The following is an 18342-nucleotide window of genomic DNA, read 5'->3' as shown; positions in this document are numbered from 1 at the left end:
AAGTTGTCCAAAGCTGTATTTAAACTACTAAAATTGGGGAATTGTGAAACCCAGTTTTTGAGTTCACATAGTTATGTTTATCAGTTTTCATTTTGTACATGTATATTTTCTCCATTGATTGTTTCTTTGTAGAGTTTACATCAAATAAGGCCATAAATTAAATATCACATTACGATAGCCTCTGAATAAGTGCACATCCATTTCTCTTTATATGTGCATCTCATTTGATTTTAAGGAGTGTGTGTGCATGTGTGTGTGTTTGTGTTTGTGTGTGTGTGTGTGTGTGTGTGTGTGTGTGTGTGTATGTGCATGAGAGAGGGAGAGAGAGAGAGAATCTTCATAGGTACCTACCCCAGCTTGTATAAAATAGACTATCCAAGATATAAAAATGATTCTGACACAACATTTACTGTAATTTACAGCTAATTTTACCTATTTAAAATGTTTTTATGATGGTATACTAAAAGTGGGGGGCTGTGGAATAGATTGACTTGGTGTTAAGGAACCAATCAGAACAAAATTTCCTTTGTTCAGACACTTACAGGAGCAATTAAAATCGAAGGAATCACTGAGCACCTACTATGTTCCAATCTCCTTACCAGATATTGTGCATATATTATATCATTTAATCTTTACAACTATATTTAGTTGGCTTTATTTCCACACTTTAAGGAGGAGGAACTGAGAATTAGGCAAATAGACCAACTAAGTTGCTTTGTGATGCCAAAATGAGTGATGAAACCTAGGATCCAAGGCCATGTTTGTTTGACTAATAGATCAACTGTCATTCCACTTTATTTAACTGATTGTATATTCTGACACTTAATGGTTCAGTGGGGAGAAGCTATTTCCTTTCCTCTTCTTAAAAAATGTTTGTATGTTGTAATGATTGCTTCGTTTCTGTAAACGCCATAAAACTGCATAAAACCTGAAGCATTAAGATTAGGTATACTGTTTTGGTTTGGTGAGCAAAAGGATTAGATATATAAGTGAATTCCAAAATGGATGAATATGAATAGAAATAGAAAAACAAGGAGAGCAAGGTAATTGAGAATAGGAAAGAAGCAAGTATCAAGGCAAAGAGAAAAGTAAAAGCAACAATGTTTATTTACAGGTGGCTCTTGTAGAAGGGTCTGGAAGCGTGGGGCTGCATGCAACTTCATCCATGCAGTTGCTTTTTCTGAGAGGACTCTGCAAATCTGAGCGCTTTGTGTCAGGTTACATCAACTGTGCAAACCTCCTTGTTTGAACTGAATAAATGTAAAGAGATCTGACTTTTGAACACAGACAATAAAAGAAGAAAAATCCTATTAAATCCTGTACAGCAGTGCAAAACTCGAGGCTTTATTAAAGCTTCCTTACTCAAGGAACTATGCAGTACTTCCACTGGGAAACAAAATATCGGACGAAATCACAAGGAAGAAAAGCTGTCATTGTCAACAGAGACTTTAATTTCAAGTATATTAATAAGTGCACCATGAGCTCCCAAGAAAGAAAAGGTGCCAGGCAGTCACCTGAAGGCTGTTCTTCTTCTCATACTTGAGGCTCCTGAGCCACTTTTCAAGTGGTTTGGAAATTTGCCTTGTTGATGACAGTTATCGCTCACCTTCCTAAAATTGGTCTTTAAAATGACTTTGTGCTTTAATGCAGACAGAAAAGTCCTTCACTCTGGTGATCAGTTCCAAAACCTCAGAAACAGTGCAATCAATCACATGTAGTGCCTGATGGATGTGTCAGGTGATAAGCGTAGCTATAGCTGTTTCAAGGCCACTGACTCGGAATCTGCAATCTGACTCAATTTCTTTAAAGCCTATGGCTTTGGGGTAAACCAAGGGTCAGCAAAAGTGTCCTCTTGTGCACTGATCATTTGAAACACCAGAATATCAAGTTAAGAAGATCGAATATTGATTTAGAAAGCACTTTCAGGTTATTAATGATTTCGATAATTCTGATTAATGAAAAAATTAAATTTCATTTGATGACAGCATTTTAGCTGTGTTCATTACTTTTCTCAAATACTTTTATAATGATAAATTGGCAACTTCCATAAAATCAACAAATTCCTTGAAAAACATAGCCCAAATTGTCAAGTACTCTAGTAATCTTTTTAAATATATACTTTAAATTAAAAAATATATATGTTTAAGGCATAAAAGATGATGATATGATATACATAGATAGTGAAGTGATCACTGTCAAGCTGACTAACAGATCATCTTCTGACATGGTTACCATTTCTTTTTGTGATGAATGCATCTGAAATCTACTCTCCTAGCATATTCCCAGTACTCAACACAGTTTTATGAGTGTGTTGATAACTCACACACTTATCATGCCTGTCTATGAGATCTCCAGACTTATTCACCTTACATGACTTCAAGTTTGACCAGCATCACCCATCCCACCCTCCCTGCCCCCACCCCCTGCAACCCCAGCTCCTGATAACCACCATTCTACTCTCTGCATCTATGAGGTGGGTTTTTTTTTTTAAGATCACACATATAAATGAGATCATACAGTATTTATCTTTCTCTGTCTGGCTTATTTCACTTAGCAAAATGTCCTCTGTGTTCATCCATATTGTTGCAAATGGCAGGATTTTCTCATTTCTCAAGGCTGAATAATATTTTAGGATTGCACTCTCTCTCTATATATATATGTATATATATAAAATCATATCTTCATTCATCTGCAGGAGGACACTTGGGTTGTTTCTATATCTTTATATCTTGGCTATTGTGAATAATGCTGCAGTGAACATGGGAGTACATATACTGCTTTGAGATAATTTCATGATTGTGGAAAGAGTTTATTACACAGCATTTCTTAGAAGAACATTGTATTTGATCTTGACAGATAGTTTACTACACTGAATTCTGTATTATTTCTATGAACAATGTCAGAAAAAAACTATTTACATTGTCCTAGGCTTGTGTTTAGAGCCAAATGTAGCCAAGACTAAAGAACAACAAAATTCAAAATGAAATGAACAAAAGAAAAAGAAACAACAAAAAATATATATGAAAGCAATGTTTAAGTTTGAAAAATCTGAATAACAGAAATATCAAAGCTATTTATTACTTGAATCATCTGTTAAATTTTTCATTGTTTTTATAGATACCTCTGATATTTTAAATCACATAATATACACAATTACTTATTTTTATTGCTTGATTTTTTCTGTCTTTAACTTAGCTTTTATCATTTTATTGAAAAATGTTTATTTTATGCCTGGTGTGCATCAGACACTCTGAAATATTACATTTTAGCTTCTGAGGCCAAATGACCAAATATTAGATTCTGTGCATATAAAATATTCCTGTAGAGAGATCAGTTAGAACTTAAAATTACAGACATATTTTGACAACAAAAGAATCTAGTCATTAAGCACTGACAACCCCTATTGTTATTCTAAATCCAGGTGAGTCAATAAGAAGTTTTACATCCTGCTTAGAGAAAGAGCAGTAACCTTTAAATCAGTGCTCCACATGAAGGAGTAATTAGGTGCTCACTTTTGGAGAGGTCGAACCATCACCGATTGTAGAAATGCCTGCCTCTGAAGCTGTATTCATTAACGTAGTAATGAGCTGTTGAAATAGCAATGCAGAGCAAATCTAAAATGCAGGGAGACTAATTGGCTTATGGATACTTTCAGCTACCCTGCTGTTAGAGACACAGACACTTCTTTATATGCAGTGGACATTTTGAATTCCATTATTGGTGAAACATGATGCTGTGTTCACAGGTCTCAGACTCATGAATTTCTGAAACCTTGAATTGTGGCTCTCTGGATGTTTTTCAGAAATTTAACCAAAATGCCCCATGAAACTTCCTTAGTGTTAGCCAGGGACGTCTTTTTGCTGAACAAAGCGGGATCTTGGGTCTCACATTTACAGAAGACACTGCTCACAGAATGATCTCATCTGTTTTGTCCTCAGCTGTGAAGTTGGTTAACAGAGCCTACCTCAGCTCTGTTACACTGCACAACCCCAGGTCATTACAACACTGACAAGCCATCTTGTAAATATAAGTCATCTACTAAGAATTAAAAAAAAAAAATCGGTAACATTTCTGCATTATTCACGGATAAAAGAAGACACCTTAAAGAACACACAACTCTGATGGTGGCTGAATGCCAAACCCTTTACATTATTATTATGACATGAATTGATAACTGGTGACAGCAGCTTTGTTCCTGCATTCTGTCTTGAAATATCTCATCTGGTCACATAGACATAAATTCCATTGGATGCTTAAATTTTAATAATAATTTATTTCCCTGCAGTTGGACATTTAGAAATAAGCTTGCTAGGAGCTAGATCTTTATATGAAAGGCCTGAAGTCTACTTCGCCTTCCTACGTCCTTCCCTTTCGAATCTAGAGCTCCTAGGTGCCAGTTACCTCTCCATCTAAAAATCAGCTAATTGCTCCCTATCATTTATCTCCTATTCTTTCCCCCACTCCAATTTCCTACTTTTGAATCACTTTCTTTCCCTTATTGGTATGTAGATTGATTTCACATTTGCTAATCCATAGCTTATGATACACACTGCGCTGTAGGCTGTAAACCAGTTACATAGATCTTGGTCATAGTGCTTGAGAAGCTCATAGCCTTGTTTCCTATGTGCAAGCATGACATAATCCCGTGGTTATTCTGCAAGAGACTCTAAATTTGCACAGAGGAGGTCATTTATGTACATTCTGGTGTAATGGATTAATGCTCTTCTGCGCTCCCAAGAAGGATGACTTCCTACACAAGTGTTCTCATCTCCAGCTTAACCCTGATAACATGGTCTTCCTGGGTTTTTCAGATATGATTCATTTGGCCACTATGCAACACCTAGATAGGTCATTATGGCCTATGTGTAATGGGAATATTGAATGCAACTAAAAATGGTTAAATAACAACATTATGTTGCAGGCCACCATTAAACCTTGATGTAGCCTCATTATTAGCATGTTTCGTGTCACTTTTGCTTTGTATTTTATAGCAATAGCCTGCCAGGGCTTATTTTGCTTATTAATTATGCTATTTGCTGATTTGATGAATGATGAAATAGACTGAAGATTAGAATAGAAAGAAAACTAAATAATTGGAGAACCAACCACAGAATTGTACCTTTTGCATTTCGCTAATTAGCACAGCTCTTCGCAGTCATTTATTTCCTACGGTTCAAAGTCAGGTTTGTCGTAGTACTTTTAGGAAGTAGATCTTAGTTACAGATCCAGAAGGGAAGAAAAATTAGGAATAATTTCTATGTAGAATTCATATTCTTGACTTTTTTCATGTCGAATAAGTTAAATTCTTGTTTGTTGAGTTACTTGTTTTAGTGAAAACACTGGCATTTTGGTTAGATGTTTATCATTTCTTTTTTCAATTCTTTTATGTCTGTATTTATAATGTTTCTGTCTATTAAGTCTCTGATACTGAGACCCTGTGTTGTTTAAAAATGATTTTCATAAATTGGGAGAGGGTGGTGGTGGTGGGATGAATTGGGAGATTGGGATTGACATAGGTACATGAATATGTATAAAGTAGATAACTAATAAGAACCTGCTGTATAAAAAAGTAATTAAATTAAATTTAAATTTTTTTCATAAATCAGTGGGACTCTTCCTTTATGAAGTAACAATGTATATGCAAGGTACAAGTCAGAGAAAAAGAATCATATTAGCTGAGAAAGAGAAAGGGGAATTATACTTAGTATTTATTGTGCTACTTCAGCCCAAAGTATAAGTTCAAAGAGACCTAGATGATGGTATTCTCTTGCCTAAAACATCTAATTTAAAGAATGCTGACCTTACCTATGACTTTCCTATCTACCCACCCCCATAAAAGAAGAACCTGGCAAACACTGGCATCAGGCTTGTTGCATACTATGTTTTCTCTGATTAAGAACCATTTTTCTTTGGAGTATAACTTTAGATAGGTCAGTAATAAAACAACAACAAGGGTATTTTTGATTTACTGTTGTGGCCTAGAGCCCACTAATTACAAAACACATTATTTCCTTCCCTAAATTATCAATAATAAGCTTAGATTCATTTGTAATTTGAGCTACAAAAAGAGTTATATACCGGCCCAAGAAAGTATTTTAAAGATAGGTTTACATAACAGTGGGGTAAAATTAACTTCCCTGCAAAAGAATAACAAGGTTCAATTGACATGGAATGCATTAAAAACTCTGCTTCCTGGCTTTCTCATGGTAGCAGTTTGCCAGAAATCCATGTTGAAAAATATTGTCATCTGCCTAGCTTCTGTTCCTAGAAAGGGTGTATGGCTATGATGTAAAGATTTTTATACTATAAGCTTTTAGCAAGAAAAAGGTGTAAGGTGATTAACATCTTCTCTTTACTTCTGGGCTAGAATCTCAAAGCTTAGCTGCACTGCCCTGCATTTGTCTTGAGTTACCCCAAGTCTGTAACTCTATAAATCTATAGTCTGTAAATCCGTCATCACTGATGAACTGGATTACCGGCACACGGAGATGATCAATGCATTTATGATTTTAAGGTAGTAGAGATATGGTTTGTAGAGGTTCCATTTTGATTTTTGAAAGCACATTTTCAACAATTTCTGTAGCTCCTTTCAAAGACATATTGTGGCCTAATTGAAGTTGCATCTTTTACAGGAGAGTGCAGCAATTAGTTAGTTCCCAATAAATACCTGTTGAATGGCTAGATAAAGTCTTCCTCATAAACAGCTAAGTTGACAGAACCATTGATACCATTTACACAGGACACAAAGTTCAGCCTTCTCCTTGTTGTTTCATGAAGTATGTTCTTTTACATTAAGTGAGAACCACCATTCCATAACAGTGTTAATTGAATATGACATCATCTTGAAAATTATAATTAATATCTATTTGAGAAGATTCCAAACATCAAATAGAAAACAAAAGACATGTGACAGGCACTATTATATATAACTCTATTAACTATGATTATCAATTTGAATAAGTCAAGTGGAAAACAAATATTTGAATCATGAGACTAGAAAGAACACAGTCTTTTATTTAGGTACCTGTTTGAGCTCTTTCTTAGAAAGGCAGCTCTGCTTTCTGATCTCTGACTACTTGATTGAGCTTACTCATGGAAATACAGCAGACTCTCCCTTAAGGGAAGTCAGGGGAATGCTGTTCTCTCATGTATAAATGAATATTGCACCTACATTTATCATGTATTAGTAAAAGCATCTCTCTCAGTAAAATATCAATTCATTTTCTTCCACCGCTTATACTGTGACTCCTGTATTTCATTTCTACTAAAATACACTTCTGTCAGTGATGCGATTAAGTTCATCTGTTTATAATTTTATCTGTTTATATTATTTCAGTTAAAATAATCACTGTGTTGACAATTGAATCAGAGATTGTGTCTGGGTTTTCTTGATATTCATATCAGCACCCTTAGTACAATTCCGGTTGCTTCCCTTAAAAGGAAAATATTAGTTATGCTTTATAGCTTTCATATTGGACTGTGATGTCTAATCCAGCATACCAAGTGGCATGCTCAGTTAAACCTCCTTAATCCTGCTTTTATCATATCACCCAAAGCAAGATTATTGAGTGGACTTAATAGGTTAGTGCAACATAAGGTCTCTCTTTGCTTTCTAGTTTCTGAATAGAGATGATTTGTACAGAATAATTATAAAACAGAATAGAGTCTGTCATATTAATGGAATACCTGTGTAACACACAAAACAGGAAGTAGTTTTAAACCTTTCCAAGGAGATTGGAAGCTTGGTAGAATTAGTGGTTCTACAAACCAAGAAGATAAATTCTTCTTTGTCTTGAAGAATCTTCTTTGTCTTACCCAATCTCTTCTATAGCTTGGGACCTCTGTGTTCTTTGCGAATGGCTTCTGGAGCTCAAGAAGGTGGGCTGTGATCAGAGGAACGGGGAATAAAGAATAAAAGTCCCAGCAGTACATCCTCTCATGAATATTTTCTTTCAGGTTCCACTCTAGAAGTATCAGGATATTTTTTAAAAATCATTATTCATGGCAGGATTTATTTTAATATAATAGCAAGAGTAGTATACATATATAAATAAATCCCACAGCTACTCTTATGACATTTATGAAAACTTCTTACAGAAATTGTCAGTAGTTAAAATATGTAGATCAATACTTAATATGTGCTGGGCAGTGCTCTAAGCCATTTACAAACATCAAACAGGGAGTATATGTGATAATTCATTAAGGATGGTCTATATTAGATAGCGTTTATAATATTATAACAATATTATAATGTAAATAATGGTGAAAGTGATGCTGGTGATGAAAATGGTGGTAATTATAAAAATACTTATCTTTTTTTAAATAAAAAAATGTTTGTTAAGTCCACTTGCCTTGTTTAAACCTAATTATTTAGATGTAATCTTAATGCAGTGAATCTCAACCCTGTCTGCCTGTTAGAATCACACAGCAGTTTTCTTTTGCTTTGTGTTTTACTTTTAAAAAATTTTTTGTAAATAATTTTATATTTTACAGAAAAGTAGCAAAGATAGTGCAGGAAATTACCAGATTCCCTTCACTGAGATTTTTGTAATGTTAACATATTATATAATCATGGCAAACATCAAAATTAATAATTAAATTTAGCACAATACCATTAACTAAACTACAGACTTTATTTAGATTTTACCAATTGTCCCACTATTGTCTTTTTCTGTTTCAGGATCCAATCTAGGTATTTGATTGGTATTTCTCCTTAGTCTCCTCTAATCAGTGGCAATTTATCAGTATCTCTTCTTTCATAACCTTTATACTTTGAAGAGTATGGTCAGGTATTTTATAGAATGTTCCAAATCATTCTGGAATGGGTTTTCTGTTGTGTCATGATTCACTTAAAAGTATGAATTTTTGAGAAAAACACCACGGGTGAAGTGCCCTTCTCTTGGTATTTTAACAGCAGGTCATGGTACCAACTAGACTTCTTACTAGGGAGGTTAATCCTGATCACATAGTTAGGGTGGTGTCCCACTGTAAAGTCACTGCTTTTCCCTTTCCATTCTCTGCTTGTGAGAAGGGAGTTCAGCCTACACTCAAAGCAGGGGGTGAGGGAAATTAAATTATTTCGTAAAACTGTGGATATATGTTAAAACTACCACTGTAATTAATATCTCTCATTTTCAGCATTTATTATGTTCCTAGAGTTGTACTGAAAACTTTACCTGTATTTTAGAATTTAAGTTAATTTTCACAACAGACATTATGTCTCCTTAAAATTGCTCTAGTTTGCTTAGAATGTTTTGATATTCCTAAAAGTTATGAACCTTATTTTTTCCAGCAGTTATTTCTGCACATCACATATTTTACCCATACCTGACTGCATGTCCTTACCTGTCCCCAGCTCCATGTCTAGCCAAAACTTAAAAAACCCAGTCTACTTAGATCCATTATAAATCTTGATGCAAATCATGGAAAGATTTCAAAGCCCTACCGTAAACAAAACAAAAACAAATAAAAACCATCTTCACTTCCCTGGACTTTACAGTTCCCTCTGTCTCTGTCTCCTGTCTCACTTTATGGCAAACCTTTTCCTAATAACTGTTCATACTCCCCCTCTCTACTCCCTTACCATTCTGTCTTATACATACTTATACATACTTCACTTCAAGTTCTGTCTCCACTATGTCACAAATTGCCTCTTATTCTTTATTCTCTGTTTGCAAAGCCACAGACCAAGCTTCATCAATTTACCCAACGTCTAGGAGCATTTTATAGCTTATTAATTATTCTCTCCTTAACAATTTCTTTTTTCCTTTTCACTTGGTTTACACAGTCTTTACTTTCTTCATCTTTTTCCACCCATCACACTGCCCACTCTTTAAAATCCTTTGTAACTGGTCATTTTTCTTCTTCCAAGTTCTAAAAATTAGTAAACAATCTTTTTAAAAATAAATAAATTAATTTTATTTGGTTGGGTCTTCGTCGCTGCTCATGGGCTTTCTGTAGTTGTGGCGAGTGGTGACTGCTCTGCGTTGCGGTGCACGGGCTTCTCATTGTGGTGGCTTCTCTTGTTGCGTACCACGGGCTGTAGGCATGCAGGCTTCAGTAGTTGTGCCTCATAGTCTCTAGAGCACAGGCTCAGTGGTTACGGCGCTCGGGCTTAGTTGCTCCCTAGCATATGGGATCTTTCTGGATCAGGGATCGAACCTGTGTGCCCTGCATTGGCAGGCGGATTCTTAACCACTGCGCCACCAGGGAAATCCCAGTAAACAACCTTGACTCCTCTAACAGGTTGTTATTTTCATTCAGGTCAACATCACAAATGTAACATATCTTGGACAAAAACTTTGAATTTCTTCTAATCTGCTCTTCATCTAGGGTCCTGATCTCAATGAACGGCATCATTGTTCACTTGCTTGCTCAGATTATAAGATTAACTGGCATACCTGACTCTTCTCTTCTCTAGTAACCAATATCCAATGCATCACAAATCCTGTTGGCTCAACCTTGAAAATATTTTCTGCATATGACTACCTGTCACTTCTACTGCCACCGCACGGGTTGAATCCACAAATATACCCTTACAAGGCAAATAATTTTTTCTTTGCAGTCTCCTAACTAAGCAGTCCCCAACTTTCTGGCGCCAGGGACCGGTTTCGTGGAAGACATGATTCAGGCAGTAATGCAAGCGATGGGGAACAGCAGATGAAGCTTTGCTTACTCACCCGCCACTCCCCTCCTGCTGTGTGGTCCAGTTCCTAAGAGGCTGCGGACCAGAACCGGCCCATGGCCTGGGGGTTGGGGACCCCTATCCTAACTGATTTCCCTACTTCCAAACTTATTCCACAGTAGTCTCCTCCCCATAAGGTAGCCAGTGTGATTATGTAAAAATAGAAATAATATTTTTTCACTGCTGTTATCAAAGTTCTCCAAATTTCTCTTAAACAAAAAATAAAATTCAGATTCTTATCATGGTCTGAAAACCTTATGAGATCTGACCTCTGGCTGCTTTGCCAAGTACATTTCTACATTTCATTTCTCCCTTATCTAGTCATTGCCCTCACTGCTCTTATTTGAATATGAGTTCTTGCTCCAGCCCAGGACTTGGCACCTCCTTGATCCACCTGTAGATAACACTCTTTCGTAGATATTATCATGGCTTCCTCTTATACTCCTTTTATTCTATTTTGTTCAAGAATTATAACTTCAGAAGGGGCTTTCTTCACCACTCTATCTAAAAGAGCACACGTCTAACTCTATATTCCCTTAGTCTACTGAATTTTTCTTCATTGCCCTACTATTATCTCACATTAAGTTATTCAGTTTTTGTTGCTGTTGTTTTTTATCCTCATAAGAATGTAAACTCCATCACAGGAGTGATTGTGTCTGTTTTATTCTCTGCTGTATGCTCAGAGTCTGGGAGAGGGTCTGGCACACAGTGAGTACTCAATGACTATTTTCTGCATGATTTTTTTTAAATAAAAATTTTAAATGATGTAAATAATAAAATAAAATAAAAATTATCATAAAATAATAAATAAAAGAAGCAAACAAAATTAACTTTGTTGTTAGACCTATAATTACCTTCTACCCCTACTTTACTTCTCAGGTTTTCCCTTTTTCACTTCTATCATATCTGATTTAGTTCCCATCTTCAGTCTTCTTGCTATACTGCCAGCATCTGTGGCGCTCCAGCTAGAAAGATTTGCCTTACTCACAAGGTTCTTTTGGAGACAAAATCTCGCTTCTGAAATCTGGCCTCCACTGGACTCATGAGGCATTGGTTTCTATTCAATAAATAAGCTGTAATATTACCTCTCAAGGCTATTATAATAATTAAATGAAACAAGGCACTTGAAAGTACTCTCTAAACTAAAAAATCCCTAGGAGATATTATTTATTATTTATTAGTTGTATGCTTTATTATTTTCTACCAGCAGCCACAAACCTATGTCCTTAGTGAGATAAATCTGCACAGCAAAAATCTAAATCTCTAATTAATTATGTCCATTAAGATACATGTAAATGAAGCATGTTGCATAGTGTTTTGGATAGCTGGTAGTTCCTTTTCATACCTTTTCCACTTCATACTTGTTGACTTTCTCATCTTTTTCTTGAGAACTATTGTGCAGTAGGAGCTAGAAATAACTCTGAAATTTTTCCCTTTGGAATTTTGTATAGAACTGATGCTCATCAATTCATTTATTTTTAAACTTCCACCATAAGTTTACCTGATTCATCCATCTACATAAACGTAACTATAATTTATTTGATCTTATTTAGAAATGCATCTTCCCCTCAAAAAACATTTTCTGTTTGCAATTTTTAATTTCTCTTAATAAAATAGTAATAATTATCTAGAATTTGTAATCTCTAATACTATTTGACAATGTCTATAATGGTTTCTATTATAGAAACTGGCTTAGCATAATAAATGCTACATAATTTCTCATATCAAGTTTTACACATTTATTTTACTACTTTAATAAGTCATGCCCACCATCAATGACAGTAGTACTAAATCAAATACAAAGACCTTTTGGTATGCTGTGATATTTTACTTTAACATTTTATAATGGAACATATTCTGTAAGTTAAGTTCATTTTCCATTACTGCCAAAAGCAGACTTTTTTATCCTTTTACCACTATCTCAAGTATTCTGTTTACAAATGTCATTTCAGATAAAGTTTTCGGATTAAACTAAAAGCTTTTGAACAGCAAAGGAAACCATTGACAAATTGGAAAGACAACCTACTGAAAGGGAGAAAATATTTGCAAATGATATGACCAATAAGGGATTAATGTCCAAAATATAAAAACAGCTCAAACAACTCAATACCTATAAAACAAACAATCTGGTTAAAAACCAGTCAGAAGACCTGAATAGAAAATTTTCCAAAGAAGACATACAGATGGCTAACAGCTACCTGAAAAGATGCTCAACATTGCTAATCATTAGGAAAATGCAAATCAAAACCAAAATGAGATATCACTTACACTTGACAGAAAAGCTGTCATGAAGAAGTCTAAAAATTACAAATGTTGGTGAGGTGAGGTTGTGAAAAAAAGGGAACCCCTGTACACTGTTGGTGGGAATGTAAATTGGTGCAGTCACTATGGAAAACATTATGAAGTTTCCTCAACAAACTGAAAATAGAATTACCATATGATAAAGCAATTCCACTCCTGGTTATATATCCAAAACATGAAAATACTAATTCAAAAAGATACCTGAACCCGAATGTTCATAGCAGCATTATTTACAATAGCCATGATATGGAAGCAACTTGTGTCCATCGATGTATATATTTACAATGGAATATTAATTGCTCAGCCTTAAAAAGAATGAAATTCTGCTATTTGCAACAATGTGGATGGACCTAAAGGGTATCATTCTTAGTGAAGTAAGTCAGACAGAGGAAAACAAATAGTGTATGTTATCACATATGTGGAATCAAAAAAATAAAAGAATCGAATGTACATAACAAAACAAAAAGACTCACAGGTATAAAAAACAAAGTGGTTACCAGTGGGGAGAGGGAATTGAAGAGGGACAAATAGGGGTATGTGATTAAGGGATCCAAACTACTATGTATAAAATAGATAAACAACAAGGCTATATTGTACAGCATAGGGAAATATAGACATTATTTTGTAATAACTTTAAATGGAATATAAACTATAAAAATATTGAATCACTATGTTATACACCTGAAATTAATATAATATTGCAAATCAACTATACTTAAATTTTTAAAAAGTAAAACAAAAGTTGCTTTTAAGTCAGTCATCAATTTTACTACAAGATGAAAGGAATCATTATCCTTTAATGGCATGGTTATGCACAGAATCTTGTTGGAGCTCTTATTCTACAAGGGAAGTTCTCTGGATTTTGCTTCTGTTCTTCAACTGGATGTACTATCTAAGACCTAATAAGGTTCCATCTCTAGATCATCAATATGCAGCTATATTGTCAGTTATTTCAATCCTTCTGGTCTCAGGCAAATTAGAATGTCTCCAAGATTCAAATATTTTAAAGTTTTGTTTTGTTTTGGTATTTTAAAAATTACCAGGCAGTGTTGCATGGTAATGTTTTTCCTATAACATTAACTCACTGCATCTCTGAATCTTTTTCTAAATTATTTTTGACAAAAGGATAAAAGGCAAAGGAAGCCAGATAGCAGAGGTATTTCTTTATGAGAAGTGCATATTTCAGATCATGTTGACCTCTTTGTGTTGCCTATTTGGAGCTGTGCTGACATTGCCATAGTATTTGTGCTGCTAAGTGTGAAGATAGAATCAGCCAAACCCTCAGATGATTTGTCCTTTGGGTGATAATGACATTGAATCTCACAGTGATTCTAAATTTTCCATGGTCACTTCACACCCCCAGGCTTTTCAGCCACAGCAGTTGAAATAAAACCTTTAGAGTCTTAGTTATCCTTTTAGGACTTTGAGATATACTTTATGGAAAATATTCACATTTTCTGACCCAAAAATATATGCTCAGATTTTAATAAAAATGAGAGTCATGTACAGTTGGAACTTGCCTTAATCGACCTCAATGCAGTGGATTCACTGGATCAACAAGTGAACTCCATTTCTTCTGTAAAGCATGTGGAATGATGCTCTTGGTGCTCTGTGTTCTCACTCCTCGTGCTCCACTCTCTAATATGTTGGTGGCCTCCACTGTCATCAGTCGAGCTGTATGTTTGAGAATTAGTCATATTTGTTCCCAAACTGATTAATGCCTGCTGTCCTTGTTATTGCAGTTACGTAACTTAATTAAATCTTACATGAACCAAATAAAAAGAAAGAGAATAAATGTTTCTATAAAAAATACCAAATCTTTTGGAATTCTTGAAAAGTCATGGCACTGAATTTAAAACCAGTTGTGCCATACAACTATTAAAGGATAAAAATGCGCACACACGATACTCTAAAGAATGCTGAATTGGAAACTGTAGATGTTGAATTATAGATGATTTATGCTAGAAAGATGAGTCAGAACTGTAATCAGCAGTAGTATTACAAAGAAAAATTCTCCCATATTGCATAAAACACTGTTATTTTGTTGAATAAATGCACAGACAAATGTTTTAAGTTAAAATATTTGAGGTCTCTGGATATTTTTCATGATTCTCATCTTTAACTGAATTTTGATAAACTATCGGTTATTAGCAGTCCAAGATATTTTAGGTAATATGTCATTATTGTGAACAAGAGGGTGGAACCATGACAATAAGAAGAGACTGAGACTACACAGTGCAAGTATTGGGTTGGTCAAAGAGTTTGTTCGGGTTTTTCCGTAACATCTTATGGAAGAAGCCAAATGAACTTTAGGGCCAACCCAATACAACTATATTAAATGAAACTATTTCTTTTAAGATAATAAAACTATAGAATTGGGAAAAATTTTTTTGTCAATATTAACTCAATTGAGTGCCTACTTAAAGTGGAAATTGCTCTTTTGAGACTGCACCATCCTTCCAAATTCTTGCAAAGATAAGGTCTGGAGCATTCTGGAAATGGAACCACAAACATCATATCTTTGATAATACCATCCTGTTGCTTTTATTTCTTACCCAGTTTATATATTTATATTTATATATGTATATATATATGCAAAATATACATATACATGTATGTGTTTTATATATATTTTCTTCATTCTACTAGAGCAGAGGCATTAGTCTGGCATTTTTTAATGAACTCAATATTTAAATAGAAATTAAATGTAATTGAAACTCTGTAAGATACCCAGAGAAGCATTATTTCAATAGGATTCAAGAATACTTACAAAAATCTTAAGTACACTCAATAAAATAACCAGTTTTTTAATTATAGTTTATAAAAACACTCATGAAAATAATAAAACATACATCACGTCAAGAAAAAGGAGGTCAGCAAGGTTATGAGTAATTTATTTAAAATAACATACAAATTCACAAAATATTAAAATCAATGCACCATGAAAATGTTTACTAATTAAAATGAGGTCAGTATACTCTCCTGGAATCCAATTGAGTGGAACATGAGAAAAACATATCTCTGCAGTTCAACACACATTTATACAAGAGCAAATAATTTCTGTTTTCTTATTCAGAATCAATGAAACAAAAGATTAAAACAAGTCCTTAATTTCTACCCATTTGATTCAATGTATTGTATCCTATATTAAGTGATAATTTCTCCTGGTCTAAATAATAGTGTTGAGTTAGCATTACTTTTCTTAGTTTTATTCTTTATTTTTTAACAAACCAAGAGTTTCTAAAAGGAAAAAAGACATAGGAGCTTAATTATTAGATAAATGTAAATTATTTTTCTTAACTTGTAATAAGTTATTTTCTGTATCTTGTGAATATTATTGAAACTTCAGATGCTTTCGCTCAGTGTTAGTTATATGCTTTGGAATTCATTTTTGAAATATAGCATATATGCATAAAAGTTCAAAGATCAGAAATGTTCAGTTGTATAAATTCTTGAAATGTTGAGCACAGCTGTGTAACTAGTATTCTAGTCAAGGAAAACAATATTCCACTGACCCATAATGCCTCCTACTCCATTGGAGCCACTACCTTTTGAAAGGTAAACACTATGCTTACTTCCAACACTAAAGATTAGGTTCTCCTGTTTTAAAATTATATATAAATGGAACCATGCAGTTGTTAACCATTGTGCCTGGATTCTCTTGCTTATGGTTTGAGATGGATCTATGTTGCTGTGTTTAATGCTAGATCATTAATTCCCATTACTGTGTAATATGCTACTGTCTACTGCTGGGAGGCATTTTCTTATTTCCAACTTTTCGCTATATAAATATTTTAATATTGTAGTGCATATTTTTAGTGACAATTCGCATACAGAGATAAACTTAACGTTATAACTGGCATGTCAATTTGCTCAATAAAATAACATAAAGTATTTGTCAGTAAATTGACTCACTCATGTGTCTCTATTATTCATGATAATATTGTAAATAATACACTTTGTCTATGTTAATCTTAAAAATATATTTGTATTGGATTAGGTACCACCAGTTCTTCGATATTATTGTTCTGATTAGTATCATAACGTTAGTAGCATGGGAAGCAATATCTGAAAGAAATCAGAGCACGTGCCATAACTTATTTACACTACTTAGGGAAGTCTCAGATTAACCTGACGCTCTTGATGATGACAACCCACTTAGGGTGATACGTCTATGCCAAATGCTCTTCATCTTACATGAAATACTGATTAGAAAAGATGCTTTACTTCTTAGTAAGTTAATAATATGATACTGCTGTGGACTTCCATTATTCTATGGTGTTTTTGAATTATTATATTAAGCAAAAATACATCTGTAACTGACTAACACAGGAAATTATGCCTTCATTTCTACATCATGAAGGTCAGAAATAAAGGAAGAAAACTAACATTACTGAATTATTTCACCTTAGTTTTCATTCTTGATGGAATATGAGAGATTAAATTTCATTATAAGCAACGTGTACAGGGGGTGGGTAGAGAGTTGTGCAAAGACACAACTAGGCATATAAACAAATTGAGCTGATTATAGAAATAGTGTCTATAAGCAAAATACAGGGCATTTTTATAATATGTAACTGGTGATATTTTTGGAGCTTCTCAATTCATAGGCGGGATTGAGCTAATTAAAGGAGCTATGCTAAGAAGTGTGTTTCTTATTTATAAAATCATTAGGTTTTTCCATTATCGAAGAAAGGTTTCCATTTCCATTTCCCCCTCTTAAGCTTATTAACAGTCACAGATTTGTCAAGGTTATAAAAAGGTTATTATTTGGATTATCTGAAATAGGTAAAAAAAATGAGGCTTAATTAGTCTTTTTTTAAATATGTGAACTTGTTCAGAAAATTATTATTTGGTATAATGGAAAATACTTTTCCAGTGTGCACCTCTAGGGAATGTTAGGGGTAATTTCTTCATGGTTGTAATGAGACTAAATACAAACTAGTGAAAAAAAATATTTGCTATGATAACTAATATTTCATAATCAACTTGAAAAAATAGCATTTTGTTACAGAAAGATATATGTTAAGAAATTTAAATCATACACACACACACGTAAACTCATCACTTATCCTGAAGGCTAATTTCTGAGAACTTCATCAAGCCAGCCACTCATGGATTAAGTTAAAAGATTGATTGATTGCTTACTACATGAAAGTCATTCTGTTATGTGCTAGGAGTGCAAAAAAGGAAAATGCATGTTTTTCTTACTCTTAATGTTCCAAAATATAATTCAAAGAGATAGTTACATAATCAGGTAATTATAGTTCAGTTTGTAATGCTGCAGTCCAATAACAGGGCTATGGGCAAAGGTTTCAGAAGTCAAGCAGACACATTTGAAAGTGTTTTCTAGAAGC

Source organism: Pseudorca crassidens, chromosome 12, assembly GCF_039906515.1.
Source record: "Pseudorca crassidens isolate mPseCra1 chromosome 12, mPseCra1.hap1, whole genome shotgun sequence".
Taxonomy (NCBI): domain Eukaryota; kingdom Metazoa; phylum Chordata; class Mammalia; order Artiodactyla; family Delphinidae; genus Pseudorca; species Pseudorca crassidens.
This window is presented reverse-complemented; position numbering follows the sequence as displayed.